This window comes from Bufo bufo, chromosome 7, assembly GCF_905171765.1.
Source record: "Bufo bufo chromosome 7, aBufBuf1.1, whole genome shotgun sequence".
Lineage (NCBI taxonomy): Eukaryota > Metazoa > Chordata > Amphibia > Anura > Bufonidae > Bufo > Bufo bufo.
The window spans coordinates 32,677,260-32,692,391 of NC_053395.1; the positions used below are offsets into that span (position 1 = coordinate 32,677,260).

The following is a 15,132-nucleotide window of genomic DNA, read 5'->3' on the forward strand; positions in this document are numbered from 1 at the left end:
AGGAGCATCAGATTACTCACCTGGGCATCGGCCCACTGGGAAGTTTCCCTGTGGGTTCAATGGTCAGCCCGCCCCTCAAGGTGCCACCGATGCCACCATATGGAAAGGGCCTCTGGTGCCAACAGATGGAAGGTGCTTCTGTGGCCAATAGGTGGAAGCTTCCTCTGGTGTCAACAGGTGAAAGTTGTCTCTGGTGCCACCAGGTGGAAGGTGCCTCTGGTGCCACCAGAGGTACAGCTTTCTTTTCCTTTTTGGAAAGTGAACTAATTTGAATACCTTTTTCCCAGCATAGAACTACCTGCCTATAAGTCTACTAGGTGCAAGGAGAAATAGTCCCCCCTAGACATCTGATATATGGCATCCTCAAATCTATACCTCTATGCCATACTATAGTTTCCGAAGAAACTGACAAATTTCATCCCTTACTTGTTTTCCCACTAGAACATACACCACGGGATTCAGGAAAGCGTTTGTGGAGGATATACTGATCAACAGTGGCATATATACGATAACCTTATACATCAGAGTGAACTGCAGAGTATAAGCAGCCCCCAAGAAAATAATCTGCGCCAAAAGTAATGGAGTCCTAGTACAGAAGAAGACCAGAATTGCAGCAATCACTACTTTGTATAGTCTTGATGATGATGATGCCTTCTGAGAATTCTTCACATGAAGAGCAATGGTGACATTGGAGGATAGGATAACACACAGCGGGATAAGGCAACCAAACACTGCAAGTGGAACCACAAGTTGCATGGTTGTAGAGAGCATTTCTATCCAGTCTTGGAACTTCTTCACATTTTCAAAGGGTTCATCGCACAATTCACGTGAAAAATTACGGAAACCTTGAATCAAATTTTGGTCAGTATTTAAATATACAATGCCAGTAAGATCATCAGGAAAGAGAATGCATTGAGGTTCTTCACCAAAATAATATTCTTCACTGTAGAAGATGGATGGAATGCTACATATGATCGATGATACCCAGATGAGTGTACATACGCAGTAACCAAATTTCCGGGAAAGGAACCTCAGGTGCCATATAGGTTTAGCTACAGACAAGGCACGGTCAATATTTAGCGCTGTTAGGATGTAAATACTGGCATATATATGAGTAAAGTTAAGGAAGTTGTATAATTTGCACATGGTGGAGCCATACGGCCATCTTGCCCGTAATATGTTCACAGCTTGGAGTGGTACAACTAGAAGAAAGATGAAGTCTGCTATGGCCAAATTCAGGAACCAGATTTGAGATTTGTTCTTCTTCCTTAAGAATCCAGTGACGAAGATGACAACAATGTTGCCGGCAAATCCCATGATGCAAGTGACAATGGACAGTAAAAAGCTGGAGTACTGGATGGCAGTAGGGTGGCTTGCGCTAGGAGATAATGCCAATAGCTCTGGGATGTTGGCTATGTCCCAGTACAAATAGCATAGATTTTTTTGTAATTCACTGTCCAAGTGTTCATAGTTCATGGTTAGAATCTGCAGCACAGAAAAACAAGACAGTCATTACTTATAATATGGCTTACATTAAATGCCTATATGGTACCATGGGGATGAGCATATGCCCCAGCAGCATGCATCTAAAAAGCTACTGCCCCAGCTGTGAGAAAACAGCTAACAGCACTAGCCATGTGCAACTAGAGAGCTACAGCCCCAGCAGTGTGCTGCCCAAGACCCACAGCCCCAGCAGTGTGCAGCCCGAGAACTACAGTCTCAGCATTGTGCAGCCAGAGAACTATAGTCCCAGCAGTGTGCAGCCAGAGAACTACAGTCCGAGCAGTGTGAAGATAGACATCTACAGCCTCAGCAGTGTGCAGCCAGAGAGCTAGAGACTCAGCAGTGTGCAGCCATTGAGCTACAGCCCTTGTAGTGTGCAGCCAGAGAACTAAAGCTGTGCGCAACTAGAGACCTACAGCCCCAGCAGTGTGAAACCAGAGAGCTACAGCACCAGCAATGTGCAGCCAGAGAGCTACAGCCCCAGCAGTGTGCAGTCAGAGAGCTACAACCCCTAGCAGTGTGCAAAGAGCTACAGCCCCAGCAGTGTGCAACTAGAAAGCCACAGCCCCAATAGTGTGCAGCCAGAGAGCTACAGCCCCAGCAGTGCGCAGCCAGAGAGCTACAGCCCCAGCAGTGCACAACCAGAGAACTATAGCCCCAGCAATATGCAGCCAGAGAGCTACAGCCCCAGCAGTGTGAAACTAGAGAGCTACAGCCCCAGCAATGTGCAGCCAGAGAGCTACAGCCCCAGCAGTGTGCAGTCAGAGAGCTACAACCCCTAGCAGTGTGCAAAGAGCTACAGCCCCAGCAGTGTGCAACTAGAAAGCCACAGCCCCAATAGTGTGCAGCCAGAGAGCTACAGCCCCAGCAGTGCGCAGCCAGAGAGCTACAGCCCCAGCAGTGCGCAACCAGAGAACTATAGCCCCAGCAATATGCAGCCAGAGAGCTACAGCCCCAGCAGTGTGAAACTAGAGAGCAACAGCCCCAGCAGTGTGCAGCCAGAGAGCTACAGCCCCTAGCAGTGTGCAAAGAGCTACAGCCCCAGCAGTGTGCTGCCCAAGACCCACAGCCCCAGCAGTGTGCAGCCCGAGAACTACAGTCTCAGCATTGTGCAGCCAGAGAACTATAGTCCCAGCAGTGTGCAGCCAGAGAACTACAGTCCGAGTAGTGTGAAGATAGACATCTACAGCCTCAGCAGTGTGCAGCCAGAGAGCTAGAGACTCAGCAGTGTGCAGCCATTGAGCTACAGCCCTTGTAGTGTGCAGCCAGAGAACTAAAGCTGTGCGCAACTAGAGACCTACAGCCCCAGCAGTGTGAAACCAGAGAGCTACAGCACCAGCAATGTGCAGCCAGAGAGCTACAGCCCCAGCAGTGTGCAGTCAGAGAGCTACAACCCCTAGCAGTGTGCAAAGAGCTACAGCCCCAGCAGTGTGCAACTAGAAAGCCACAGCCCCAATAGTGTGCAGCCAGAGAGCTACAGCCCCAGCAGTGCGCAGCCAGAGAGCTACAGCCCCAGCAGTGCGCAACCAGAGAACTATAGCCCCAGCAATATGCAGCCAGAGAGCTACAGCCCCAGCAGTGTGAAACTAGAGAGCTACAGCCCCAGCAATGTGCAGCCAGAGAGCTACAGCCCCAGCAGTGTGCAGTCAGAGAGCTACAACCCCTAGCAGTGTGCAAAGAGCTACAGCCCCAGCAGTGTGCAACTAGAAAGCCACAGCCCCAATAGTGTGCAGCCAGAGAGCTACAGCCCCAGCAGTGCGCAGCCAGAGAGCTACAGCCCCAGCAGTGCGCAACCAGAGAACTATAGCCCCAGCAATATGCAGCCAGAGAGCTACAGCCCCAGCAGTGTGAAACTAGAGAGCAACAGCCCCAGCAGTGTGCAGCCAGAGAGCTACAGCCCCTAGCAGTGTGCAAAGAGCTACAGCCCCAGCAGTGTGCAACTAGAAAGCCACAGCCCCAATAGTGTGCAGCCAGAGAGTTACAGCCCCAGCAGTGTGCAGCCAGAGAGCTACAGCCCCAGCAGTGTGCAGCCAGAGAGCTACAGCCCCAGAACTGTGCAAAGAGCTACAGCCCCAACAGTGTGTGACTAGAAAGCCCCAGCCCCAGCAGTGTGCAGCCAGAGAGCTACAGCCTTAGCAGTGTGCATCCAGAGAGCTACAGCCTCAGCAGTGTGCAACCAGAGAGCAACAGCCCCAGAACTGTGCAAGGAGCTACAGCCCCAGCAGTGTGCAACTAGAAAGCCACAGCCCCAGCAATGCGCAGCCAGAGAGCTACAGCCCCAGCAGTGTGCAGCCAGAGAGATACAGCTCAAGAAATGTGCAGCCACACTCCCAGCAGCATCCAGCCAGAGAGCCACAGCCACAGTGTTATCCCAGCAGTACATGCCCAGCATCATCTACCCTTTCCTGGCCGCAGAAATATATGCTATCTCAGCTGCTCCACATTTCAGGCCACTTGTGGCGATCCCCATCTCCTGCCTCCTTGTTCTCCTGCCTCCTTGTGCATGTTCCATTAGGGTGTTCATGCTATTAAAGGGCCGATGTGGCCAAATCGTTCCATAGTCAGTCAAGAACCAGTAAGGTTCCTGGTTTGACTCGTCTCTGCAAAGGTGCTTTGTGCCTTCTGAACTACCGTGATGATCCTTTTTCACCTGTTCTGAAAACTGCCCATTTATCATATTGACTCTGGCTCAGTATAGACTTCAGCACCTGGCACACGGACTGCCAGAGATGCATCTGCCTCTTAATAAATTAGGGGGATTAGAGGCAGAGGGATCAAGACTGGCATATAGGAACCCCAGTCTCGCTAAATGTCCCTCAGTGGGTCCAGAGCTGCTGCGTTACACCCAGCAGTTTGCAGCCAGAGAGCTACAGCCTCAGGAGTGTGCAGCCAAAGAACTACATCCCTAGCAGTGTGCTGCCAACAAAGTACATTTCCAACAGTGTGCAGCCAGAGAACTACAGCCTCAGGGTGTGCAGCAGAGAAGATCAGCTCCAACAGCATACAGTCAGAGAACTACAGCCCCAACAGCGTGCAGCCAGAGAACTACAGCATTAGCAGTGTGTAGCCAAAAAACTACTGCCTCAGGGTGTGCAGCCAGAGAACTACAGCCTTAGGGTGTGCAGCCAGAGAACAACAGCCTCAGGGTGTGCAGTAGAGAAGATCAGCTCAAGCAGCGTGCAGCGAGAGAACTACAGCCCCAACAGCGTGCAGCCAGAGAACTACAGCATTAGCAGTGTGTAGCCAAAGAACTACTGCCTCAGGGTGTGCAGCCAGAGAACTACAGCCTCAGGGTGTGCAGCAGAGAAGATCAGCTCCAGCAGCGTGCAGCCAGAGAACTACAGCCCCAACAGCGTGCAGCCAGAGAACTACAGCCTCAGGGTGTGCAGCAGAGAATATCAGCCGCAGGGTGTGCAGCAGAGAAGATCAGCTCCAGCAGCGTGCAGCGAGAGAACTACAGCCCCAACAGCGTGCAGGCAGAGAATTACAGCATTAGCAGTGTGTAGCCAAAGAACTACTGCCTCAGGGTGTGCAGCCAGAGAACTACAGCCTCAGGGTGTGCAGCAGAGAATATCAGATCCAGCAGCGTGCAGCAGAGAAGATCAGCTCCAGCAGCGTGCAGCCAGAGAACTACAGCCCCAACAGCGTGCAGCCAGAGAACTACAGCCTCAGGGTGTGCAGCAGAGAATATCAGATCCAGCAGCGTGCAGCGAGAGAACTACAGCCCCAACAGCGTGCAGCCAGAGAACTACTGCCTCAGGGTGTGCAGCCAGAGAACTACAGCCTCAGGGTGTGCAGCCAGAGAAGATCAGCTCCAGCAGCATGCAGCCAGACAACTACAGCCCCAACAGCGTGCAGCCAGAGAACTACAGCCTCAACAGTGTGCAGCCATCAAACTACATCCCTAATAGTGTGCAGCCAGAGAACTGTATTCACAACAGTGTGCATATGCAATTACTGTATATAGTTATATATTGTATTTTTCATGTGTTGGCCTTAAGTACCAGTAAGTATATGGATGGCAAATGGTTGACACGGAACAGGGCTAACCATTCTGTTCCTCCCTCTTGGTAGGAGTGGGCTTTCCCTGCATCCTGTCAGGAGGTGGCGTTCCTGTCTAGAGACGAAGGGGGGAGGAAGCACACTGCAGAGCTCTTGCTACTGAAAAGGATTCTCCAGAGAGAACAACTAAAATCACATCCTTAAGTTACTTCTTAAGAAGTCAGTGAGTTAACACCGGCATCAAAGATGTGCAGCCACAGAACTAGAGCCGCAGTAGTGTGCAGCCAGAGAGCTACAGACAGACTAACCAAGGGCAGACTGGGAGCTTAAAGTGGCCCTGAAAAAACCTAATAAGTGTCCCCATGTTGTAGGAGGGTCCAAGTTAGCAGATGGCATGGCCAACATAAGTAGGCAAGGCCAACATAAGTAGATGATGTGCAGTGGCCAGGTACGGGTTGTTTAATATTCTGTATTTGTCGTGACGCCAATTGCAGCGTGCGCAGGGTACTACCCCAGGGCCCTACTAAGGTGCTATAACGCACGTCCCAGAGTAGGAATGCCAGAGTGGTGTGATTGCCTATAATGTCTCTGTATGGTGATGATAATGGTGTCAACGGTGTCTCCTAACTGGGTACTGCTGGACTCCTGGCTCCTGGCTCACTTGCAATAAATTGAGTGTAGTGATAGTAGGAGTAATGGAGGAATTATGTCCAGACCTTTAGATGAAGTTAAAACTTTTCTTTACTGAAGATAACTTGTATCCAAACAGTATACAGCTTTGGTCCTTGGTCCCAGCAGGTTTTGGCAATCATTGGCAGGAATAAAGGCTTCTGCTTTGAACTGTACCTTCTGCTTTGTGGGGACAGACTAGCTGATGAGGAATGGCTTCTCCTAAGTCTCCGGACTTGACTCACAGATATATTCTCAGGGGATGCTTTCTTCCTGGAATTCTGGAGGTTGTTTGCAACTTTCTGCTTTTTGTCATCCAGCTGAGCTGAGGATAGATCTTCAGTTTAAACAAACTGCAGAACCCCCTTTAAGACTATCTCTACCAATGATGCTGCCACCTGCTGGTGAACATGGAAAATTACAAGGAAATTTACATTTAACATAGTTTTAAATGCACAGTTGTGAAGACATGAGCAAAATCATATCAGATGACAATATAAAAGCTCTTAGAAGACAGTAACACAGCTCTGGGATGTTACAGATGCCATTAATACTATAGTGCTCAGTAGAGCACCTGCAGTCGCCGGACAGATACATAAATACCTGATGCACCTAGCATTAATTAATGCTGAGAGAATGAGATCATTATGTACCTGCCAGTAGCCATGAGAAGGGTTTGGGCAGCCGAAAGGGTTCACCAGGAAAATTCCCTGGAGGGTCTATTGCCATTGTCCAGTCCGCCCTGCACACTACCATGCAGAGCATACTTCTCACCATAAGATACCAGGAACTCCTGTCTATTTACTGCTAATATTACAGATTCCTCTAGCCCTAACCGTCCTGCTTTCAGGATTTACTGCACGTGTCACAGTGTTGCCCGCCTTCAGAATTTCCACCCATTTGTTACTGCAGAGACTTTGAATATCCACACCTCACCTGTGTGTGTCTAACTGCCATTCTGCGCTTCTACACTTAGGCTGTATTCACACTACCGTAAAGAAAAAAATGGCCGTTAAGAACAGGCCCATTAACTTGTATGGGGTCCGTCAGAACGTCAATATGGTCAAAAATAGGACAGTATTCAGGATCCGTTAGAATAACGGACGTGATTTCAAGTGTTCTGAAAATGTCCAGGTGACGGCCGTTAAAAAAAACATGCAAAACTTTGTCTATGTGTAGAAGGTTGTTATAGGCTTAGGGGGTGGCTTCAATTGCTCAGTTTCATTGTGTATCTGTAGCCAGCCTATTCTCTAGTGCAGCGGTCCCCAACCGCCGGGCCGCGGCCCAGGACCGGGCCCTGGAAGATTGTTTGCCAGCCCGCTGCAATCAGGGCCGTCTTTAATGCGGTACTAATGAAGCGCCTCCATTATGGAAGCGCTTCATTAGTACCTGAGGACCAGGAAGCCAGGTGGACCAGGTAGCTTAAAGGTGTTGCGGATCACCCGATGAACAAACCAAACGTTTGTTCATAGGGTGAAAAGATCAGAGGTGCAGACACCTCGATCATCGTTCCTGGGCAGCATATTGTGCTGTCTACACAGCGATCTGCTGTCCAGAAGCAATGACTTGTATGCAGACAAGCGATAGCAGAAGCCAATGCTCGTCCTCATACTGTGGAGGTGATCGCTGCATGTTATAACCTCCACTTAATGAGCAGTCGACTGTGGGTAAAGTTTCCTTCCTGACAATCGGCTGCTCCTCGACTTGTGTAGATGTAGCTTAAGACTGGAGCACTACTGGGAGCTTCTGAGGCTTAGGCCCTTATAACACTGTATTGGCACCCTGCATTGCTGCTTAATGGATTTTCCAGCCTGTAGATATTGATGTCCTACCATCAGGACCAGTGGGGACCCAACACCCCCATCAGACCGCTGTTTTTGGCAGCCACTGGCATGAGAAGCAAAACGGTGGATGTAGCCAGAAGCCTAAGGCTACGTCCACTGTGTCTGTGTTGGCATAGTGCAGCTCAGCTATCATTCAAGTTATTGTAACTAGGGATGAGCGAATCTGAACTGAAAAGTTCCGATTTTTTACCGAACTATGCGAGTTTGGATACCCGGACCCAAACCCAGACTTTTTCACTGAAATCTTGGTTTGGGTTCGGTGTTCGGGTCATTTTATTATTTTCCGTTATAACATAGTTTTGTCACGCCCGTGTGTGGAGGGAGATACCACACCGGACAAAGAAGGAGGAGGAATAAGGAACAAGGCCTGAAAGAAAGAAGGACACCTCCGAGTCAAATCCCTAGTCACAGTCATGACTGGCTTTCAGTATGAACAGACTCCAAATGTCGATGAGTTCATACGCAGGAGTACCTAGAGTCCTAACTCACCCTATAATACCCTGGCGATAGTGACAGGACTGAGACTACCTGTTCCTTCAGAAAGGAAGGACGACCAGGATTCTCCCTCAGGCCTACAACAAAAGGCAGGGGAAAAACAACACACAGATAAACCAAAACAAAATGCAAAAGGAAAAGGAAACACTTAACTTTCCAGTAGCTATGGCAGCAACAGTAACTCAGTCGAGAACCAAACATCAGCAGACCACAGATACCACTGAAGCTATAAACCGCACAGCATTGTGGGAGAAGCGACTATAAATAAGGAAAGTTAAATGACCACAATAGCAACACCTGGAGGTTAGAGGTGTGGCCAGAATCAGAAACAACACAGACGTCTATTGATCCACAAGGAGAAACCTGTCAGATCAAAGCACGTGTTGCCAGTCTCGCAGATCTTCGGGGATGTCTGTATGTCTCGGTACGTCCGTGACAGGTTATAGCGGAAAATAATAGCATTCTTAAGACAGACTGCAAAAGAATATGGCAATTTAGGAGTTAAAAAAAAAAAAAAAACTCACCTTATCCACTTAATCGCGCTGCCGCAGTGTCTTCTATCTTCTTTCAGCAGGACCTGCCAAAGGACCTGTGATGACGTCACAGCACTCACCACGTGGTGAAGTTCGGGTCCCCATTGACTTCAATGGGGTTCGGGGTGAAGTTTGGGTCCTGAACCCGAACTTTGACCTGAAGTTCGGCCGAACCCGGCGAACCCGAACTTCCACGGGTTTTCTCATCCCTAATGGTAACCTGACATGGCTACACAGTGGACAAATCTAAAATCTTGAGATATGGGCAATATAATATGTAAAAATTATGGGCAAATAGCATCATGTGATAAAAAGTACATTTTTCATTTACCTGAGATGCTAAGTTCTCGAATACTTAATCTGTGCAGATATTCAATATGGATGGTCCTGTGATACAGGAATGAGAAGGGTAATATTAGGGTAACATAGTATCTAAATATAAAATCACTAAATATAAAATCATTTTTGGACCACACACTGAAACACGTGTTTTCTCTTAAACGAACACTCCAGCCAAGATCATGCGGTAGAATAATTGGCATTAAGAAACCTATTTTATATCTACTGTATCTCATATCTATCTATCTTATATCTATCGATCAATATATTTATTTACCTATTAAATACCTATTTTACTTATATCTATCTATCTATCTATCTATCTAGAAACAGAAGATAATAGCAGTACAGCAGGCCAAATATAAATATGGAGGTGCAGGCCAATGGATTCGGCAACAAATCCAAGAAAATATAAGAAGAAAAATGGTAGCACTCTCACAAAAAATGAGTGGAAAGAAAAATACTTTATTCACCCATTTGGTTGCAACGTTTCAGCTCATCTATAGAGCGTTTCTGAAGCTATCTATCTAAATGTTGGTTGGTCTATCTATCTAATATCAATCTTACTCATATCTATCTATCTGCAGTCGTGAGGCAGGGGATGGCAAGGGGTCTCTTAAAGTAAATGTTTTCGTGACACCAGTTGCTACAAAGCAACAATGGGACAGAGTTGGTGGTACCCAGGTGTAGGAATGGCTGAGTGGATTAGGGTGGCCTATAATGTCCCCTAATGTTTTGTGCACGTGTCACAGTGCTCCTACCTGGATACGCTGGACCCCAGGCATTGCCTTTTGAAAGCAGAAAAAGGAGTAGTAGTAGTAGTAGGGGGATGAAGAAATGATTGAGTCCAGACCTTGTGATGAAGTTCAATAACAGCTTTACTTTCAATAAACGTTTATCTAACATTTTCAGGCTTTGTCTTGGTTCCCAGCAGGCTTTAGCATTAATTCTGGCAGGCAAACTCCATTCTGCTACATCAGTTACTCTCTGGCCTACTGTACTGACCAGATTTCTGTAGACCTTTGCTTTAGCTGTATGCTGAAACTCCTCTTTGTAGTCTGACTCTAGCTTAATCCAGGGAACTCTGCTCCTTGCTTTAGAGGCTTCAAGCTGTAGCCTCCACCTCCAGAAGAGCTGAAGGTGCTCTGGCTGGCTTGGGCATAGCACGTCAAACAGGGACGTGCACCTGCTTCCTTCCCATAGCTATACATGTTAAGGTCCTGTAATCTTTCCTGTTACGTTTTATCCTGCAATCCTTGTACTAGTTTAGTAGCTCTTCTCTAAACTCTCTCCAAAGTATCAATATCCTTCTGGAGATATGGTCTCCAGTACTGAGCACAATACTCCAAATGAGGTCTCACTAGTGCTCTGTAGAGCGGCATAAGCACCTCCCTCTTTCAACTGGTAATGCCTCTCCCTATACACCCAAGCATTCTGCTAGCATTTCCTGCTGCTCTATGACATTGTCTGCCTACCTTTAAGTCTTCTGGAATAATGACCCCTAAATCCCTTTCCTCAGATACTGAGGTTAGGACTGTATCACTGATTTTATATTCTGCTCTTGGGTTTTTACGCCCCAGGTGCATTATCTTTCACTTATCAACATTAAATTTTAGTTGCCAGATTTTTGACCATTCCTCTAGATTTCCTAAATCCTTTTCCATTTGGTGTATCCCTTCAGGAACATCAACCCTGTTACAAATCTTTGTGTCATCAGCAAAAAGACACACCTTACCATCGAGGCCTTCTGCAATTTCGCTGATAAAGATATTAAACAATATGGGTCCCAGAACAGATCCCTGAGGTACCCCACTGGTAACAAGACCATGGTCTGAATATACTCCATTGACTACAACCCTCTGTTGTCTGTCCCTCAGCCACTGCCTAATCCATTCAACAATATGGGAGACCAAGCACAAAGACTGCAATTTATTGATAAGCCTTCTATGTGGGACAGTATCAAAAGCCTTACTAAAGTCTAGATAAGCGATGTCTACTGCACCTCCGCCATCTATTATTTTAGTCACCCAATCAAAAAAATCAATAAGATTAGTTTGACATGATCTCCCTGAAGTAAACCCATGCTGTTTTTCATCTTTCAATCCATGTGATTTTAGATGTTCCACAATCCTCTCCTTAAGTATGGTTTCCATTAGTTTCCCCACTATTGATGTCAGGCTTACCGGCCTATAGTTGCCCGTTTCCTCCCTTCTACCTTTCTTGTGAATGGGAACAAAATTTGCTAATTTCCAATCTTCTGGGACAACTCCTGTTACCAGTGATTGGTTAAATAAATCTGTGGTTTTGTTAGTTCACCGCTAAGCTCTTTTAATAGCTTTGGGTGTATCCCATCAGGCCCCTGTGACTTATTTGTTTTAATTTTAGACAGCTGACTTAGAACCTCTTCCTCTGTAAAGACACATGCATCAAAAGATTAATTAGTCTTCCTTCCTAACCGAGGTCCTTTTCCTTCATTTTCCTTTGTAAACACTGAACATAAGTATTCATTGAGGCAGTCAGCTAGTTCTTTATCTTCTTCTATATACCTTCCTTCTTTTGTTTTTAATTTGTTAATTCCTTGTTTTAGTTTCCTTTTTTCATTTATGTATCTGAAGAATGTTTTATCGCCTTTTTTCACTGAGCTAATTTCTCTTCTGCCTGTGCTTTAGAAGCTCTTATAACTTGCTTGGCCTCTCTGCCTAATCTTATAAATTTGCCTGTCATCCTCGTTTTTTTTATTTTTATAATTACTTAATGCTTTCTTTTTGTTTTTAATGATTTTGGCCACTTCTGCTGAGTACCACAGTGGTCTCTTCCTTTTTTTTGCTTTTACTGACAAGCCTAATGCAATTATCTGTTGCCTTCAATAGTGCCACTTTTAAGTAGTCCCATTTCTCCTGGACTCCATTGAAACTGTTCCAATCTGATAGGGACTCGTATACCACTAAGGCTACTTTCACACTAGCGTTCGGGTGTCCGCTCGTGCGCACCGTTTGAAGGGGCTCACGAGCGGTCCCGAACGCATCCGTCTGGCCCCAATGCATTCTCAGTGGAGACGGATCCACTGAGAATGCATCCACCTGCCAGCGTTCAGCCTCCGCTCCGCTCAGTGAGCGGACACCTGAACGCTGCTTGCAGCGTTCGGGTGTCCGCCTGGCCGTGCGGAGGCGAGCGGATCCGTCCAGACTTACAATGTAAGTCAATGGGGGCGGATCCGCTTGAAGATGACACCATATGGCTCAATCTTCAAGCGGATCCGTTCCCCATTGACTTACAATGTAAAGTCTGAACGGATCCGCTCAGACAACTTTCACACTTAGAAAATTTTCTAAGTTTTAATGCAGACGCATCCGTTCTGAACGGATGCGAACGTCTGCATTATCGGAGCGGATCCGTCTGATGAAAAATCAGACGGATCCGCTCCGAACGCTAGTGTGAAAGTAGCCTAATCTAATTTTAGATAAGTCAGTTTTTCTAAAATCTAAAACTTTAGTTTTTGTGTGGTGTGACTCAGTCACTGTACTTATAGGCCCCTTTCACACGGGCGAGTATTCCGCGCGGGTGCAATGCGTGAGGTGGGGCTGTGTACATGAGCGTTGATTTTCAAGCATCACTTCTGCGTTGCGTGTAAATCGCAGCATGCTCTATATTGTGCGATTTCCACGCAACGCAGGCCCCATAGAAGTGAATAGGGCTGCGTGAAAATCGCAAGCATCCGCAAGCAAGTGCGGATGCGGTGCGATTTTCACGCACGGTTGCTAGGAGACAATCGGGATGGGGACCCATCATTTTATTATTTTCCCTTATAACATGGTTATAAGGGAAAATAATAGCATTCTGAATACAGAATGCATAGTACAATAGTGCTGGAGGGGTTAAAAAAATAAATAAAAATTTAACTCACCTTAATCCACTTGCTCACGCAGTCCGGCTTCTCTTCTGTCTCCTTCTTTGCTGATTGCAGGAAAAGGACCTGTGGTGACGTCACTCCGGTCATCACATGATCCATCACATGATCCATCACCATGGTAAAAGATCATGTGATGGACCATGTGATGACCGGAGTGATGTCACCACAGGTCCTTTTCCTGCACACAGCAAAAAAGAAGACAGAAGAGATGCCGGACGCATTACAAAAGATGACGCATTACAATGTTTTGCACTCGCGTGGAAAAATCGTGCATGTTCCTGCAACGCACCCGCACCTTTTCCTGCAACGCCCGTGTGAAAGAGGCCATAGTCAACCACACTGACTGGTGATCACTAGATCCCAAGCTTTCCCCTACAGTAATATTAGATACCAAATTCCCATTTGTGAATACTAAATCTAAAATGGCCTCCTTCCGGGTTGGCCGCTCAACTACTTGCTGTAGAGATAATCCCAGTAGGGAATTTAGAATATCTGTACTCCTGGCAGAACTAGCTATTTTGGTTTTCCAGTTTACATCAGGAAGATTAAAGTCTCCCATAATGATAACTTCCCCCTTCAATGTCATTTTAGCTATTTCCTCAACTAGTAGATCATCTAATTCTTTGACTTATAGCTAGGTGGTCTATATATCACACCTACACGAGTTACCTTATAATTATCAAGCTGCAAGGTAACCCAAACTGACTCTAAATTGATCTTGCTAACTTGTATTAAATTAGATTTTATGCTATCTTTCACATACAGTGTACAGGACCTGAAATAACTGCATAAGATGACATTGTATTAGCCCATAGGAGACAGTAGTGGGGTGCGGAAGCGGTAATGGCACTCTGGGACTTTACATATCTATCTATGTATCTCATATCTAGAATGCCTAGTTCTCGAATACGAAATTCTGTGCAGATATTCAATATGGATGGTCCTGTGATACAGGAATGAGAAGGGTAATATTAGAGTAAAGTAGTGTCTAAATATAAAATCACACTGGATTTTCTCATAAAACCATAATTTTTGGACCACAAACTGCAGCACATGTTTTCTATTAAACTAACACTTCGGCCAAGATCATGTCGTAGAATAATTGGCATCTCAAGAAACCTTTTTTTATATCTACTGTATCTCATATCTATCTATCTGTCTATCTCTCTAACTCATATCATATCTTACTATCTATCTTACTCATATCTATCTATCTATCTATCTAATATCTATCTTACTCATATCTATCTAATACAAAAATGCTAGGTAGCACTCCATCTATCCGATATTTATGTATTTATCACTCGTCTGTCTGTCCATTTATTTATCTATTCATTATCTATCTACCACACATCTATCTGTCTGTATATATATATATATATATATATATATATACATGTATGTACAGATCACATTATAGGTCTATACACCCCCTAAAAGGAATAAAGGAAGGAACACACACACATACAGTAGATGTGGAGTCTGTACGTCACGTTTGGCAGACACTGGTCCCTTTCAAGCTTGAAGCCTAAATGCGAAGCCGGTCTTCTCCAGAATTTCCTGCGATATCTTGATTAGTAGAGAATAGAGACAGCAGAGTCAAAATAACACCAGGCAAGAAGAGTTCTCTGTATTTTATGCATTCCCTGTCCTCTCGCCTGCGAACCCTACAAGTTCCTCCTCTGAGTCTTCTCCACCCCCTTCTGTGAATACTCAGCTTTATACAAAAGTTGGAACAAGATTTAAAGACATTTCTTGAAAAACTGTATAATATGCCAGAAGCCTTACAAATGGAAATACATAAATATTTGATGGACATGTTAAGATCATTTTCACA

General features: G+C 46.0%; 1 long non-coding RNA gene across 1 annotated transcript; it reads right to left on the bottom strand.

Moving 5' to 3' along the window:
* Window positions 1-1,214: 1,214 nt before the first annotated feature.
* LOC121008591 lies at window positions 1,215-14,847 on the bottom strand. Its single transcript, XR_005780605.1, has 3 exons — window positions 14,764-14,847; window positions 9,378-9,433; window positions 1,215-1,485 (listed from the first exon to the last, which is right to left on the bottom strand). It is a non-coding gene; the product is annotated as an uncharacterized LOC121008591 (long non-coding RNA).
* Window positions 14,848-15,132: the final 285 nt, after the last annotated feature.